This window comes from Rattus norvegicus, chromosome 2 (assembly GCF_036323735.1).
Source record: "Rattus norvegicus strain BN/NHsdMcwi chromosome 2, GRCr8, whole genome shotgun sequence".
In the NCBI taxonomy this organism is placed as follows: Eukaryota; Metazoa; Chordata; class Mammalia; order Rodentia; family Muridae; genus Rattus; species Rattus norvegicus.
This window is the reverse complement of record NC_086020.1, coordinates 104,978,190-104,992,592: the sequence shown is the minus strand read 5'-3', so window position 1 is coordinate 104,992,592 and position 14,403 is coordinate 104,978,190. Positions and strand designations below refer to the sequence as shown.

Sequence of the window (14,403 nt, the reverse complement as noted above, 5' to 3'; positions counted from 1 at the left end):
AAATTAAAGGAAACTTATGAATGGAGAGAGGAAATATTTGTCTTCCCAAATGATGAACATCAAAGTTTGTTAAAGATAATTTGGACTTGAAAATGACTTTAAAAGACTGTGAAACCAAGAAATTTGAGAATGAACAACAAAGAAAATTCATGGATTTATCAAAGGTTATCTGTGTAAATTTATGAATAGATATAGACACTGGATCATTTGTGGTTCTTTTGTTTTGTTTGTAAAAATGATGCAAGCTTAAATATGTCTGTTCAGGGGAAATTTCAACTAGGACAATGCTTTCATTAGATTAGCCTTTAGGCAACTCCAGAGGTCATTTATTTTATTTGACAATTGGTAGGCAAAATATGTGTAATGTGGCAACCCCCAGGCAGATGGTTAGACAGTCTATGGGATTGGTGGGGAGCATTGTCATCCCAAGTGTCATAAGATGTATGTATATAAATATAAAATGTAGGTTCAAGAAGCCATTAGATGTATGCCCAATAAGCAGTATTCTTCCATAGTTTCTGCTTCAGTTTCTTGCTTTTAACTTCTTGTCCTTACTTTCCTTCATTCTGGACTGCAAGAATAAGCTGAAATAAAGCCTTTATTACCCAAGTAGTTTTTGGTCACAGTGCTTTAACACAATAGAAACCTAGTAAGACAAACATGAAGCTGCAGGATTGTTATATTTGTTTGTATATAAGTTCTAATACTCAAATATGTAAATATTGTACAAGAAGCAAGTATTCTGTGTCAAATAGGTTATTAGTTATAGAAGCTCATTCTTTTACATATTATATATGGAAAGTAGGTCTTGTACATTTTTATAATTTTCGTAAGGACCTTATAACTTCATATGATTGGAAGAAACATTGATGAAATTAAAAGTGCAGCTTGGAAAGACTGGATCATTTCTTTCCAGATACGATATTAAATATATTATATGTCATATGATATTATACTGTCCTAGAGAGAAGTGCTTAATTATATATAATTACTCCTATTGATTTATAGACAATATCAAAGAGATTGCAGTGTGGAGAAAAAAATAAGGGTTTATTGAAGTGGCCAATTAGAATTGTTATATTTTGCTTGAATGTTGCGATGTTTATGTTTATCACCTTTAATAAATTTGTAATTTAAAGTGCATTATATTACTTATTCTTACTAAACTTTTAACCTTATGTATCACTTTTTTATTGCATCGTGGTAATCCTATCATGCCTGGATACAGAAATGAGATTACGTTAAGATTTAATTATTTGTTATCTAGAAGAACCTCTTTTTCTCTCTAACATCCAATAGCAAAAATTCTACAGAATTTTAAGTCCCTCACTTGTATAGTATATGAGTATATAGTTTTTGCCTAAATTTTTGCATTGTTGATCCATTTGAAATAATTAAATTGGCACTCAAAATTTGTAACAGGTTCAATCCTTTGGAATATATGTGTAATGTATCCATTATATCGGCTGTTCCCTTGGGTTGTACAAAAACCCCTTTAATCAGTGGCATTGTGCTTTGTGTTTGTAGAGTAGGATAGTTTTCTCAGAACACCATGTACTTGTGCCTTCTATGTGTGTATTCTGTAGGTGTAAACTAAGCTGTACACATCCCGTCTAAAACACAGTCACAGAAGATACCTTAAGCAATTTTTATGCCAGCATCACAGGTAACATGTTATTACCACCTGTTTAACAGGTGGCATACATCTAGGCTGTTGCCAATTTCTAAATATAATAAATAGAACAGAAATTAACATGTACAAGTAAACATCCATAAGATACAGGGTTAATTGAATATATGCCCAATATTGGTATAGCAAAATCTTTTAACATATTTATTTTCATCCTGTTGAGAAAATTCCATGTTGAATTTCACAATGACTCAAATTTTTATTCCCACTGACAACAAATAAGTGTTCCTCCTTTTCTATCAACCATTTTATCATTTTCTGTCAATAGTTTTACTAATATTAGACATTCTGATTATTAGATAGAATTTTTAAATAGTTTTAATTTGCATACTCCTCAGCCCTGATGGAGATGTCCAAAGTCAAAGCCTTCTCATCAAGATTCAGAAATCTATGGGGAAGAGGAGACAAAACTATTTACTCACACATTCCAGTCACAAAATAAGACAATGTTTCTTTTTCCATCTTTATTAAATTGGGTATTTCTTATTTACATTTCATATGTTATTCCCTGTCCCCGTTTCCAAGCCAACAGCCACCTAACCCCTCCCCCTCCTCTTCTATGTAGGTATTCCCCTCGCAAACCTCCCCCCCCCCATTACCTCCTTCCCCACAAGAATTCCGTTCACTGGGGGTTCAGCCTTGGTAGAACCAAGGGCTTCCCCTTCCACTGGTGCCCTTACTAGACTATTCATTGCTACCTATGAGGTTGGAGCCCAGGGTCAGGCCATGTATAGTCTTTGGGTAGTGGCTTAGTCCCTGGAAGCTCTGGTTGGTTGGCATTGTTGTTCATATGGGGTCTCAAGCCCCTTCAGCTCTTTCAGTCCTTTCTCTGATTCCTTCAACGGGGGTCCCGTTCTCAGTTCAGTGGTTTGCTGCTGGCATGTGCCTATGTATTTGCCATATTGTGTCAACTATGGAGAGACATTTGAAACATGGGAAATCCACAAAACAGCAATTTGTTTTTCTGTGGAGTTGAGCAAGGCCCTGTTGATGCTGTTGGGAATAAGTGGATGTGACAAAGCACAAGGACTATGCCTTGCTGAGGCAATCTCAACTGGCATTACAACTTAGTGGGAGAAACAGTGGATGTGACAAGGTACAAGGATTATGCTTTGCTAATACAATCTCAGTTGGCTTTACAACTTGGTGGAAGAACCCAGGGTTCCTTCTCAGGATAGTAATGAACATCTTCCAAAGTGGTTCTTAGAATTTTTGACAGGGCTAATTCTGATTTCATGGATCAGCAGCTTGCCTACTGGAAATTGTTGATCTATTTGGGAACTCTCTTCACTTGAATCATTGTTTTCACTACACCAATTCTTTTGATGGACATTTGTTAAGTTTAAGAGAAAGATAGCGTTTTCAACAAATGGTGCTGGTTCAACTGGAGGTCAGCATGCAGAAGAATGCAAATTGACCCATTCTCATCACCCTGTACAAAGCTTAAGTCCAAGTAGATCAAGGACCTCCACATCAAACCAGACAAACTCAGAATAATAGAAAAAAAACCTGGGAACGTGTGGGCACTGGGGAAAATTTCCTGAACAAAACACCATGACTTAAACTCTAAGATCAAGAATCGACAAATGGGACCTCATAATACTGCCAAACTTCTGTAAGGCAAAGGACACTGTCACTAGGACAAAATGGCAAACAACAGATTGGGAAAAAATCTTTACCAATCCTACAACTGATAGAGGGCTAATATCCAAAATATACAAAGAACTCATGAAATTAGATTCCAGAGAGCCAAATAACCCTATTAAAAATGGGGTACAGAGCTAAACAAAAAATTCGCAGCTGAGGAATATCGAGTGCCTGAGAAGTACCTAAAGAAATGTTCAGCATCCTTAGTCATTAGTGAAGTACAAATCAAAACAAACCCGAGATTCCATCTCTCACCAGTTAGAATGGCTAAGATCAAAAACTCAGGTGATAACAGATGCTGGCGAGGATGTGGAGAGAAAGAGGAACACTCCTCCATTGTTGGTGGGATTGCAAGCTGGTACAACCACTCTGGAAATCATTTTCAACGTTCCTCGGAAAATTGGATATTCCACTACCTGAGGACCCAGCTATACCTCTCCTGGGCGTATACCTAAATGATAACTCCAACACACAACAAAGACACATGCTCTACTATGTTCATAGCAGCCTTATTTATAATAGCCAGAAGCTCAAAAGAACCCAGATGCCCTTCAACAGAGAAATGGATACAGAAAATCTGGTATATCTATAAAATGGAGTACTACTACTCAGCTATCAAAAACAATGACTTCATGAAATTCATAGGCAAATGGATGGAACTAGAAAATATAATCCTGGGTGACATAGCCTAATCACAGAAAACCACACATGGTATGTACCCACTCATAAGTGGATATTAGCCCCAAAGCTCGAATTACCCAAGATAGAATCCACAGACCACATGAAACTCAAGAAGAAGGATGACCAAAAAGCAGATGCTTCAGTCCTCCTTAAAAGAAGAAACAAAAATAATCATTGGAGGAGATATGAACAGAGACTGAAGGAATGGCCATTCAGAACCTGCCCTACCTGGGGATCTAACCTATATATGTATAGTCACCAAAACTAGACAGTATTGATGAAGCCAAGAAGTGCATGCTGACAGGAGCCTGATAGTCTCCTGAGAGGCTTGGCCAGAGTGTGAAAAATACAGAGGTGAATTCTAGCAGCAAAACATTGAACTGAGAACAGGGTCCACACTGAAGGATTAGAGAAAGGATTTAAAGAGCAGAAGAAGCTTCCAACCCCATAAGAACAATAATACCAACCAACCAGAGCTCCCAGGGACTAAGCCACTACCCAAAGAGTACACATGGACAGACCCATGGCTCTAGCTGCATATGTAGGAAAGGATGGCCTTGTTAGGCACCAATGGGAGAAGCAGTCCTTGGTCATGCCAAGACTGGATCCCCCATTGTAGGGGAATGTCAGGATGGGGAGGTGGGAAGCAGAGGATGGTTGGGGAGGGGAAACACCTTCATAGAAGAAGGGGAGGAGGATGGGATAGAGGACTTATGACCGGGAAACTGGGAAAGGGAATAGCATTTGAAATGTAAATAAAAAGTATCCGATAAAAAGGTATATTTATAACATAAAAACAAACAAAAAAATAGTAAGAGGAACCATCTGGTTCTATTTGAGAAGGGACCTTTTTTGACATAGGGTAATAGGATGCCTCAGGCTGTCTGAAACTTATGTTCCTCCTGTCTCAGCTTATTAAGAACTGGGATCTCAAATGCGATCCACTATGACAGGCATTTATGTGTGTCCATATCCAAAGTTATGGGATTATAGATGTGTACCAATGTCCCCATTTAAGATCTGGCTTCTTCTGTAAACTTCTGATTTGTTTTAACAGACTCATCACTTTAATTGCTTAATGATGATTAATACATACATAATATTGACTTTTGTTTGTTTCCATATATTTGTTTTGTGATCATCTAGAGTGGCCATATGCCAATGTGTATGGTAGGCTTGTTATGTAAATAGAGGCTTGCAAGTGTTGGATGAAATTGAAAAAGCTTTGAATGGACCTAGCAGAATGATGGGATTGATCATTGCTGGGATTCTTACTATAGAGTATATTATAGCTAGTGCTACAACTGACATAGCATTGTTACAATTTGTTCAAACTGCTCAGTTTGATTTGTCTGAAAGTTAATAATGCCCTGTAATTTGATACTGCAAAGCTGCCTCTGGATGGTCAGAGTAATTAAAGAAAAGTTTGCCTTCCTGGTCTTCATTTGCTCATTTGTCCTTTTCAGAATTTGCCTTGAGTACTCTTTTGGTTCTAGGATTATGCCTGTTACCACTTGTGAATAAGTGCACCCTACCTTCACTTTTTGAACAGCTATGCAGATAGCCATCATATATGACTCAAAACTGAAAGTTAATAGGTTACATCTCCTGTTGCAAAGGCTGATAGTCAAAAATGGGTAAGATTCTCTCAAAGACGGATCAACCTAGGATAGGGCATGAATGCTAGGATTCATGTACCAATGAGAGGTAATGTCAACACTTCTTGAGATGACCCATAAAATATACACAGTGTTTCTGTGTGAATAGCTGTGACAACTTTGGCTTGTATAAAATAAAGGAGATGCCCAGACCCATTTTCTGCTTCTCTGGTGAGAGAGAGAGAGAGGAATAAAAATTAAAGCAAGGCAGGTCATGAACTGTTGGCAGATTTCCTGGCCTGCAAAAGCATGGAATGATATAAGGAGTTGATGCTCAAGGCAAGTGTCTGAATATGACCTTGGTTGTAGGAAAGGGTTATAGATATTAGGATTGGCAAATATATCTTATGTGTATATATTTCTGCAATTGCTTCTGTTTGTTGTGGTTTTGTTTCCCATGGTAGTGATTATATAAAAGGCTATGAAAATACTCTTGTTGCTGGCTTAGTATTGACCTATAGTCTTCTTGAAAAAGGAAAACGGGAAAGCTTCAATATTTCCCCCACATACTATTATTATTTCAAAGTTCAGAATTTTAACAATTGAGTTCTGATAAGTAATTGAATCATTCACAGTTTATAATTCAGTCACCAGCTTAAGACTTTAATTTACCTTTGGTTGTCTTTTAAATATAAACTTAATGATGCTTCTCATCATACTAAAACCATCTGTGTTCTATCTTTATATCTATAGCTGTAAACCTATAATTGTCAGTAGGTCTCAAAGGCATGAGTCTACTCCTATTGTCTAGCAGGACAACTACTTTTCTTGAAATATGGATTTCAATACAATGGTAAATACTAATATCTATCCTTTTGTAAACTGAAGTTCATATAAGTCCTAAAATCTGCCTGTCAGAGATCAAATGGACTCCACATAAAGTACAGCTGACTGTTCTTTAAATGGAATTTTTCTTGGGACTTCTTACCTCCACAATTGCTAGACAATTTTAATTTCTGTTCCTAGTCTATATTTGTCTCAGCAGATTTTCATTCAACACTCCATGCAGGAATTACCTGTGGAACTGCTGAACTCTAGACTTGTTGAAAGCTGATGTTAACCACTTTAGTCGATGTGATTGCTTCATGTCTTTTATCTGTATCAGCTAATTAGATGATTTTGATAAATGCCCCATTGCCCAGCCTTTGACTAGCATTTCAGCCTCCCTGAACCCCCTCTTACAACGTCCTAATGTCAGCAGGAAGCAGATACAGAAGAGAGATACGACATCCACTGTCCCACTCTACAGGCTGAAATGCTAAGTCAAAAAGGAACCTCCCTGGGCACACTCTGAAAACAACCCCATGTCTCTTGTCAGGTTTTGTAAATGCTTGTGTATCCTTGCCTTATATGCTGATTATTGGACAAATAAATGTTGCTATATCTAGAGAATTGTTTAATATAGCCTGTGATTATTGCACTGTTAGGAATTGTATAGGACCAGATTCAGTGCAATTTTCTTTGCCTATAATTAGACTAATTGTGTATCTGACATTGTCCAAAGAATTTCTGTTCTGGCACCTCACCAACTTTCATTTGTTATGCTTCTAGTTAATGTTTTAGAACTCTAGTACTCTGAGTAAACTACAAAAACTCTAAGAATTAGGTCATGCTTTGGTAAGGAGCAAACATATGATTGGGATGATCATTGCCAGTATTGTTGCTCTCATAATTGCCAGTGCTACTAAATGTAACCAAAGCCCAGAGCATATAATAGATTTTGGAGAAAAGAATAGAACAAAGATTTGACACATTGTGTGATATAGGACAGATCATTGGAGATGAGGTCCAAGGCATGAAATTCTTGGAATGTCATGTTTGATATCAATCTGTACAACTCTAAAACTATATAATGAGAGCATGTTTTGACCAGAGTTAAATGGCACATTCAAACTATATGGGAGAATTTCAGTACTAATTTCAATTTATTGACCCCGCATCTGAGGTTATAAGTTTAATAAATGCAAATTCTGTGTGTTTTGAGGTTGCTAGCATTGAAAATTATATTCTGAAAAACTTATAAGCCATATTTCCTTCATGGTCTTCACTTACCTCTCATAATTGGCATAGCAGTATTTGGCTTTAAAATCCTTTTCATGACATGTCTATTATCTGTTCTTTTTTAACTGAATCATCAGAGCACTTACAGATGTCAAAGCACAGTTACATAAATTCAAGTTCCACTGTCTTCCCTAGCATAAATTGGTAATCAGTAGCGGGTAAGATTACCTTGTAAACCTTCTCAACCTAATAAAGGCCATGAGTATAAGACTATTTGTGTGCCAATGAAGGGTAAGAGCTGTGATTTCAGATGGCAACCTAAGACAGGCACAACTTTCTGCTCCATGACTGAAAAGGTGTGCACCTTTTATACATAAAAATGGGAAAATGGGGGTTGGGGATTTAGCTCAGCGGTAGAGCGCTTGCCTAGGAAGCGCAAGGCCCTGGGTTCGGTCCCCAGCGCCGGAAAAAAAAAGAAAAAAAAGTCAAAAATGGGAAAATGTAGGGTGCACATCCAAGTTAACTTTGGCTGACTCCATGCTTATGATTAATCATGAATGAGTCTGCTGACAACTGTCTTATTTTTCATTAAGACATGTGTTATATCCTGCCAAGTGCTTCTGCTTAAGCATATGACCTTGTGAGACTGTTCAAGATTGAAGGAAATGGCCTTGGTAATCCATAGATACTGTGTACCACAAAATCACTATGTAATCATTTGTGATTAATGTTTACCTTCCTGGAATTGCTCATGCTTTGAGTTGCTTGCCTTTAAAAGTCACTGAGAAAATATAATCAGTGAACAGTATTTACTGTTAGTTCTCCCGACTTCTAATTTCTTTGACTCTTCTATCCTATCCCTACTCCCCTAGTCATTATGGCTTTCCCAGTGAATGAAAAGCAGGCTCTGGCAATATGTAGTCCCAGATATTTTAAAAACTTAGACAGAAAAATTACAAATGTTAGGCACCCCTTGGTAACAATGTGAATGCCACTTATTGCACCTATTCTGATATCTTGCTGTACTGGTAATTGTCATAGTTCATAGGAGTTTTAGGTGGGTACAACTATTAATAGCTTTCCTACTCTGTTTGAAAACACCAAACTGCCATGGAGCTATTTGTTGCTTTCTATTATTCTGGGCTGTATTGGTGAGCTTAGTAGGTGGTTGTGTTTTGATATTTTAGTTCCTACTGTCAGTACTGAACATAAATAACTGTATGTGTATAGTTTGTTTGAAAACAATTTCTCCCAAGTAAGAAAGAAATATTTTTTAAAATACAAGAAGTATACAGAACATCAAGCAGAAAGGACCAGGAAAGAAAGCAATCCATGACACATAATAATCAAAGATTAAATGTACTGAAAAGAAAAACACTAAAAGCTATGAAAGAAAAAGACGAAGTCACACATAAAGGTTCACACATTAGACTAACACCTGATTAAGGCTAATTCAAGACATGGAAAGTAGAAAATTAATGTAGCCAAAAATTAAAGAATTTTGTATTATATTTATAGTTCGTTAACTTTATATTATACTAGGAAATGAATTTCTCATGTCAGAGGAGTGAATGTGTGACTTAGACAAGTCAAAGGACCTGCAGGGGACAGTCCTGAAAAAAAATAAGAAGGCATAAAATGATGAACTTTAGAGGGGTGTACTTCAGAATAACATTCTTTTCCCAAATAGCCAAATGAAAAACCCAGAACTTTGGTAAATTCTGAGGTAAAGAAAATACACTTAAGTTTAATCAGTGGACTGTTAGTTGCTACTGACATGTGAGTGCCACTTATTGCACCTATTCTGATATCTTGCTGTACTGGTAATTGTCATAATTCATAGGAGTTTCAGGTGGGTACAACTATTAATTGCTTTCCTAACATATCAACTTACCTACTGCTTGATATAGCATAGAATCTCAACTTCAAGTTAGAGGCTTCTAAGTTATATCCAGCAAGAATCACTTTAATGCTGAGATATGCCTGTGAGACTTATTTAGCAACAGGCAAACAACCAGTCAACCTGAAACTTGTGCATTTGGGGGAAAGTCATTTCAAATACTTTGATTATGGGATGGAACTTTTTCTCTGAACACAATTGAAATCATGTCTGATACTAGAAATCTAGTCATATTTATGGGGCTAATGAGGTGATGGACCTTAAAATTTATCACATCAGTTTACTAGGTCAGCCCAATTCCTTACAGCATTCTAAATATTACTCTTATATCCACAAATAATGGGGTCATCACCCCTCATCACAGAAACATCCTTTTACAGAAAATGGAGACCATCACAGAAAACCAAAAACTGGACAACACAATGACAAGATAAATGGATTGTGGGAAACCCAGCACCAGTAGATACATGTACATCATAGGTCCACTGTCTATAGTTCAGGGAACATTACAGAAGTGGGGTTGCAAAGACCATAAGAGCCAACATAACTGAAAGTCTGTTTTGAAATTGCCTCTCAGAAAAAAAATGGATGCAAAACCACAATGATGGTAATATCAATGCAATGATAAATTACAGAAAACTAAAAAATTACAGACAACTAAAGATGGTTGGAGAAATATTATGTCTCTAATAGATTGTCCAATAAAGAGCATTCTATTTGAATGCCATATACACAAAAGAGAGCAAAATAGATTTGTTGTATTTCTATATGTATATATGTATATATATATGCAAACATGTAAATTAAAACACACATATATAACAATACTGAAACAGTGACTTTGAGATTGTGGTGCATGTGATGGACTGAAGAAGGGAGTGCTATAATTCATTTTCAACAAAATTTTAAAATAATAATAGTAATAGAAGTAAACGTAGAATTTCTATTAATGGGAGTTCAGGAAGGTCCAAAGAAGAATTACTGAGGAAATTAATTTCTTTACTGGAGGTTTTCTTTAAGATTTCCATATCTCATATTTGTATTAGAGAGTCTTTCTAGGAAGGCAAACTGTGAAAAAAGAAAGTTTGACTTTGAGAAAGATGTCTCAGTTTATGAAAAGAGATACGACAAATATCTATGTGGTTTGTGAGTATGTGAAATGCATGTGTGAATGCAGAATTCACATATATGTGAATGTCTATGGTGTGTGTGTATATATGTGTGCGCACACACACATGACTCTGTTCATTTGTGTATGCCACAAAGCCTCTGTTCATTCCTGTCTCCATCTCCCATCTGCAGGCAGAAGCTTCTGGTTCGGAGATGCTTCTGCTACAACACTCAGTTGTTTGGTTTTTAATGTTTTGATGACATGAACTCATATCACAAAGCCTATGTGTCTATTGCTTTAGACACTGAACTACCTTTTTAGTCCATTTTTTGTATTGATAAAATTGTTATCCATATCAAACTCATCATATGTGATGATAAATTTTGTTTGTTAATGAAATTTTATCCAGAACTATCTATTACACATGATTCTAGGCACAACTCTGAAGGATTATTAAATGTCATCAACTTTGAACCTTGCTTCTGAGAAATTATTAGGATTAGGTAATTGAGGTGGAAAAATAACGCTGTAATTGGGCTATACTATTCTTTAGGCATAGTTCCTGGAATGTATATAAAGGAGAATGCTCACTGAATATGAGCATTCATTGTCCTCTGCTTCTTTTTTTTTTAAATACGTCTTTTTTTACCCCAGAGCTGAGGACTGAACCCAGGACCTTGCGCTTGCTAGGCAAACGCTCTACCACTGAGCTAAATCCCCAACCTCTGCTTCTTAACTCAGTGAGTCACTTCACTACCTGTAAACTTCTGTCATCAGAACAGAATTGCAAAAGAAACTTTTTAAAAGTATTTTTACAATGCACAGAAGTAAGCCTGATTTTATTAATTAATTAGTTGATTTTTAGCCATTGGAAAAGTTATGTGGCAAGAATGGCTCAGTGGTTAAGAGCACTGACTGCTCTTCCAGAGGTCCTGAGTTCAAATCCCAACCACCACATGGTAGCTCCTAACCATCTGTAATGAGATCTGATGCTCTTTTCTGGTTTGTCTGAAGAAAGCTACAGTATATTTATATATAATAAATAAATCTTTAAAAAGTTGGGTAAGACATATCTCCAAATTTCATGTATGGAGCAGAATATAGAATACCATTTTGATATTACTCCACTTACTTGTCTGTAGAACCTTCCTCCTGAGGAGAAGCAGATGAAATCTTTAATACTTCAGCATTATCATTAGACAAGATTTTCTTACTGTGATTATCAATGGCTTCTTTTATTTTATCTGTTTACCAACAGTATTTAGTGAACCTGATGATGTTGTTATGTCATCAGATCTATTTGGAAAATCTTTATAAAATATATTGTCATCATCCCCATATATCTCAAGAGAGTTTTCAATAAGAACTTTTACAATAGCAAAATGTAACACAAGGCAAAAACAAGATCCTCATTTCACATATTTTACAAATTTAAAGTCAAGTAAAAAAATTAAAATAAAAATTATGAGGAAAATAGCAGTTACTACAAATATATAAATCAATGAAATGAACTCTGAAATGGAGACTCTAAGTTCTTTGCATGTTACTAAAACTTGTTACAATTGCAAATAAATTTGCAAACAATAGAGAAACTACTAAAGCAAAGCAAAGTTTCAGAACTGATATGTTGCCAAGAATAATTATAAATGAATTAATTGCTTGAAGGAATCTTGACTATTTTGTGTTGTTTTTTGAGAGGCTTGTGGAGAGGAGAAGGAATTTCATTGAATGGAGTTCCCCTTTTATTCTAGGCACCTCAATACTTGATACATTATTTGTGACAACTTTTGAGTGGCTTAATTGACTTGGACTTCCTGGAAGAAACTTATCATTGGTTAGAATTTAGGGTTATAATTGCCAGGTGCTATTTGCAGTGTACTCTCTCTACTTCATGTTTTCGGTCCAATTTGAGAGACATCAGTTTTCAGCTTCCAGTTTCGTTGTCCTTGCTTCCTCTTTTGCTTCTCTGACATAATTTGAAGGATTGTAATATCTCTGCTTCTCTTAGTGCCAAATAATCATTTACTTGTATAAGTTGTCTTGGTCATGTTGTTTTATTAAAGCAATAAAAAGTTACTTAGAGGAGAAGTTGATGAGAAAAGGGAATATAAATTGAAAAAATGTCTCCATCAGATTGGCTTATTGTGTAGGGAAGTCTATGTGACACTGTCTTGATTAACAATATAAATTTTAGGACCCAGACCTCCAGGATGGAGTCACCTTGGTGCTATTGGTCAGGCTAAGAAAAAAATATGAGGTACAGGTCAGTAGGCAGAACTACTACATGGCTTCTGCTTAGGTTCTTGCCTCCAAGACCCTGCCTACTTCAGTTTAGGCCCTGATATTTCTCAGTAATAAACTGTCAAATAGAAGTATAACATGGAGTCCTCCACAAGTTGCTTTTCAACTGTGAAAATATAACCTGCCTTCCATAAGTTGATTTTTAATCAGTGTTTTATTACACCAATAGTAGGATGTTTAGATATTTTCTAAATTGAAAAACATTAATGTCCCTTTTCTTCTGAGATGGCGGATTAAGTCAACTCTGTTAATCTCGTGTTTCTTCCCAAGATGAACATCTTTATGTTTGAGCAGTCTTGGACTAAATAGGAGGGACATGATTCTCAGGAAAATCACACTTAAATGATTGTCTTCTTTTATGTGCACACTGTTCAGAATACTTTTGCTTCCTTTTCTTCATACCTGCTCCTACAAAGAAATACATTTTAATAGAACTGTCCATATAGGGAAAATCATTAATTTTTATTAAGAGTGGAAATACTATTCCTTCACTTGAACTGAACATGCAGTTTAACATAGGGTTTGATTTTAGAGTGCCAGTAGTTGTGTACTTTGGAGAAAAGAGTATGTTAGTAGTCTAGGCCAAGTAGAGTCCTGGGTAAGAAAGCTATTCAAACAATGTCTTGTATTATCCTACTCCAGTGAGTCATATAACCATGACTTCCTTCATGTGGGCCTTATTCCTGGAAGCTATTGGTTAAAATATACCCTTGATTTTTTTTATTGTCTGTTGTTTTATTACTTTTTAAAATGTAAGATCTTTATTGAATGTGTGTGAATTTCTCATCATGCAACCCAATAACTCCCCTTTTCCAATCCCATATCTTCTCTCCCCTTAGAAATCCCCCAAATCCAAAATTACAAATTAAATAAGTATTTAAATTAAAATTAAATTCTAAAAATTAACTAAAACAAATAAAAATTCATCTCTCTGAGATGCGATGTGCCATGGTGTGTCACATTGTCTATACCCTTTTACCCAAAGAGTTTTACTTGCAAATGTTCATTGAAATGAGTCAGTGGTCTAGTTCAAGGCCTCTGGATTTTGCTACATCATCAATAGTGGAAGCTCCAAGAGACTGTTCCCCTCCTATATTCTGTACTTCCTGATGTTTCCCTTAGTCATGGAGATCCTTCAGCTTTGAATCTGCAGGGCCAGCCCCTTTACATGCTTCAGCAGCTGCACCTATGTCCTCTACATACATGTAGCATATATGCAGCTTGATCTTCCTTTAGATCCCTTAACATTTATTGTGGGGCCTTTCTATGACTCTGTAGTCTGCCTCTGGATCCCTTCCTTCTAGCTGGGAAGCCTTGTCTGGCTTCAGTGGGAGAAGATGCACTTAGCCCTGTTGGAAATTCATGTATGAAGGAGATTTGGTATCCATCTGGTTTACTTCTCTGAAGAGGAGAA

The 14,403-nt window shown here is 36.2% G+C and overlaps 1 long non-coding RNA gene across 22 annotated transcripts in view; it reads left to right on the top strand.

Annotated features, from left to right (window-relative positions):
- Nucleotides 1-14,403, top strand: part of LOC103690087 (uncharacterized) — a 132,234-nt gene that overhangs the window by 37,339 nt on the left and 80,492 nt on the right. For all 22 annotated transcript variants that reach the window (XR_010063778.1, XR_590995.4, XR_010063781.1 and 19 more), the window contains one exon: nucleotides 1-14,403. This exon is cut by the window's left edge; it is cut by the window's right edge. This is a non-coding gene — a long non-coding RNA (uncharacterized LOC103690087).